Genomic DNA, 4833 nt, shown 5'->3' on the forward strand with positions numbered 1-4833 from the left:
ATTATCTGAGATGATTAATCCAAATCTAAAGACGCTCTTCTGAAATGAATGATGAAGTTATATATTGAAATCATATAGAGAAATGATTCAATTGTACCAATATATGTGAGACCAAAACCTAACTTTTATATATTTACAATTCACAATAATTTTTTTTTAAGAAATTAAACAGAAATATAAAACTCATGACAAAAGAAAAAATCCACATTCAAACTGAAAACATCGCATGCCCACGAGACACACAATAATCGACAAAAACTCCACAAACTGAAAACTTCACAGACCAAGAAACACAACACAAAAAAAAATCGACAAAAATGTTAAAATACCATTTTTAGAGAGTAGAGATTTCAATGCCACCAAAACTATCTAAACATTCTAATCCGTCTAAAAGTTGCCTTGTAAAGGTAAATAGTCCTTTTGTATATTACATTATATATATATATATATATACATATACGTTTTTGCTTTGAATTTGATACTACTTTTATCGTAGTCATCAAAAGGGTATTTTAACTTTGAATTCGATATTACACTGTAGGTTAATGTATTAGAGTTTTTATTATTGTTTGCACGAATAGGATTGTTCTCAACATCCCAAACCCCCAACAATTCATTGCCAGGTAAAAGAGACGATAGTGACATTGCTCTTGTAAAATACTTGTTAAAGTAATGTCTGGACTACATCTCTTTCCAGCAAAGTAATACAAAATAATTTTACATTACTTATAAAAATGATACTCACATGGTTGATGCAAATAATTAACATCAATTTATTATCAACTGACATAAAGTTTTCTTTTTGTATCGATTGTTATAATCGATATTAATAATGTGTCAATTACCAACATATGATACTATATTTTCTATCAATTTGTAAAAATGATGTTACTATTTGTGTCGGTTATAATAATTGATGTCACTTATTTATATCACTTATAAATAACTGATGTTATAATTAACATAATTAATTTATAAAATTATAATTTTTAGATTAATAAATAATTATTATTTTTAATATATTCTCAAATTATTCATTTGTTACTATTTTTAATATACAAAAATACTCTTCCAAAATCACTTGTTGCAATATCTACTATAAGATTTTATAAAATACATCACATGAACAATAAATATTCATCTACAAGAAAAAAATATCACAACTAACTTTAGTTTCTTCATGTTTAAACACATATTCCTTCTGTTTCATGCTTCTTGCTTCCATTTATTTTTTGTACTTCTTGAAAACTTCAATTCTCTTTCTATGTCATCTCCATGAGTACATTGATTATGACTTGAGATCCCTTGAATCATCATCACACTTGAAGTTTTGCTCTACAAAATTTTGGTTTACAATAAAAAAGAGATAAATTGTTTGGAAATTTATATAGAATGTTTTGATCATAATCAGAATAACGATTTGTAAGTACCTTTATTTTCTGTTTCTCCAAGCTTTTAGGAAAACACGCAGTTCCAAATGATCAATTATATGCATTTCTGAATTGATCTTGTAGTTCTCTTGGCATATTTATGAGAATAGAAGAAAGAAAAAAACTAAGTGATGATTAAGAAAACCAGAAAGAGAGAAATCATAGAATGATGTAGAAAGTAAAGAAAATACATTTTTTAAAAGGTTAAGAACTGAATGAGATTTGGAAAATGAATTTGAAGATATTCTAAAAAGAATTTTTGGAGATAACATAGAAAAAAAAGATAGTGGACGTAGAAGAAGGTTTCGTGGGTAATGAAAAAAAATAATTGTTTAATTTTGAGAAAAAATCGGAATTAATAAATGATTATTTATTTTTGGTAACAATAACAATTTAGCGTCAACTATAATAATAAATTTCAATTATCTATATATACATTTTTGAAGTACATTTTGGGTTATACCCTTTTATTTGTACTTATTTAAATTTCTATTTTGCAATGTTGGTCCCTAAATAATTAAAAATTAAAAGCTCAATTAGGACAATTAGAGAAATCGACCACAATTATTAAATTGTATTACCAAAATCTCTCAATTTCGATTACTATATTCTCTCCAAATCTGAATGATACAACGGATCAGTAGCCTATTTCTTAAATCTAATGCATAATTAGTACCCTATTAAATTCATATTTCCAAACAAATACTTAACCTTACCACCAAGACAAACATTTAATTCTCTAAATATCTTCTTTGGAAACTAAATATTAGAATGTGTTAACACTTAATAATAAATGTTAACATTTTACAGTAAAATCGAATTAAAATCTATATATTCTTTTACTAATTTATACATCCATCACTCGACAAAAATTAAAATATAGAAACTATTTTCCTTTCTATTTGTAATGTATAATTTGCAAAGATCTTTTTCTTGCTCACCACCTTTTTTAGCGATTTCATATCACACCTATTAGTCTATTACTATCATCACCAATGAACTCTATAAATACCATGTTTATAGAATAACGATATGCACAATCTCAAGTTGTAGTAATTTTTTCCAGTTGGGTAGTAATTTTTTCCGAGGATTTTACTTTGAACGTAGCATAACATGTGGTGAGTTGTGTTCAGTGAGGCTTTTGTTTGGCTGCTCTATTTCCACCTTCTTCCTCAAAGATCTAGGTTCTCTTAATAACCTTTTTTCGTTGTAATAGTAATTCACAGTTTCCTGATTTCTTTATTGTGAGTCTTCAAGATGTGAGTAGTATTCGAGAAGCTCATGGTCATCAGGTTTGGTTCTTTTATTCTTTATATCAAGGATATGTACCGTTAATACGTTTGTTCTTTAATTATTTGTTTTACAAGAAGTGTTTGGGGATCCTTCACTAAATTACTGGATAAAGAAGTCTACTAAAGCCCAACTTTTCGTATACTTTTGATTATACATTTATACTCCAATTTTGTAATTGAGTTTAGAGGTAGACGTGTGCCAATTGTGTTTAGACTCAAGTAGGTAAGTTACAATAAAATTGTTACAATGAAAAGTTTTATCAAAGGTCAAATTGCAACAAACATTTTATTTAGATATGATTCTACATGTTTTATCACGAATTATATAAGTATACATGGGTGGATCAAAAAAAAAGTCTGGGTCAGTTCAATGATAAAAAAAATTACAGTGTAAGTTCATTAGTTTTTAATTCATTTTATTATAATGAATCCACAAATAAAGTAGCTTTTCAGTCCAAATCCTCTAAATCAAATTTTGTTTTTGGAAAATTATAGTGTAGACTCATTAGTTTTTAAATTAAGATTATTATTATGAATCCACGGAAAAATTAGATTCTTCGTTCTAAAACCTGTTAACCTAATTTTTTTGTTCATTTTCTTTCAATATTTTGGTAAAGAAATTCAATCTTTTTTTAATACTATTAGTTAAAATAAAATCTCTATTTTTATGGTGGGACTGAATTATGGTGGGACAAATTTGGATCGAATGATCTACAATCATATATATTATATATATTTAAATATGGTATGATAACACCAGTAAATCATCCTGTTCACCGATTTTTACAATTTTTACGGGTTAGTCTTTTAAAATATTTTATATGAAACGGGTTAGAGTTTACATAAAGATGATTATATAGTTTTTTACAGGTTGCGCCAACCTAACAGGTACCAAACACAAAAAATTACAATCCACCTAAAATTATACTCCCTCCGTTTCAAAATATAGGATGCTTAAGGTAAGGCACACATATTAAGATAGTTTACTTTTCTTTTAAAAAGTATCATATATATTTAAATTAAAAAAGATTCAACCAATAATAAAGAAGACTGCATAAGTAATGATTGTAGATTATTAAATATATATTAAAATTTGCATAGAAAGTTACAAGACATCTTATATTTTGAAACAAAGAAAAGAGGCCAAAACATCTTATATATTGAAACGGAGGGAGTATAATCTAAATATTAACCAAAATATATTAAAATAAACACAAAAATACAAAATTGATAAAAAAAATTATAGAAATAGTCAAAAAAACACCATAACACACAATCTAAATTTGGAATAATTTAAATAATATTTTTAAAAATAGCCCGCGGTGTACCGCATGTTAAAATTTAGTTGTTTTTAATAATTAAAATACTTAAAATCAGCATGTAAATTTTGTATTATTTTAAAAGTGATGTCAGTAAAATTAAATAAATACATCGTTTATTTTAATTGATGTAAATGCAAATTTTATATCAGTTCTTCTTAGTGATGCAAACTAATACAAATTTTTTTAATTTAATTGAACTGACACTAAAAAAAATAATTAACACATCATATATTACAATTGATGTTAAATTATTTATTTTATAGTATTTGCTAATAAGTAATTTAAACTAGTATCATATATATTTTTGGTGCTATTTAATTGATGTAAAACAACTTTTTTGTAGTGGCGGTAACATTTCCATAAACATTTTACATAAGTAGTCAAGCACTTTGCACCAATCCTCAAACTTTATGACCTATAAAACTTAATGTTATATCGCATTTTCAGAGTATACCTCAATAGTGCAATTTTGAAAACTACTGGGAAATTGAATGTTTTCCCCCTAAGTAGCTATTCAGGATCTTTAGCTTCTTGAGCAGCACCACCTTCGCCATAATCATTTTCATCATTATTGTGTGACAACGGTTCTGGAATCCTCTTATCTTCTCAAATTTCATCACTACTGTCTGCATCACTCTCGTCTCCATTGTTACCTTCTCTCTCAGCCAGTGTCGGTTCAACTACAAGGGTGGGTAGTACTATTTCCTAATATCAAAGATCCAAAAAAGAAAAATTATATGTATATAAGGAGTCCAAAATATTTTTTATATAAACAAAAGAGGTCCAATA

The sequence above is a fragment of the Camelina sativa genome, chromosome 9 (genome assembly GCF_000633955.1).
Source record: "Camelina sativa cultivar DH55 chromosome 9, Cs, whole genome shotgun sequence".
Classification (NCBI taxonomy): Eukaryota; Viridiplantae; Streptophyta; class Magnoliopsida; order Brassicales; family Brassicaceae; genus Camelina; species Camelina sativa.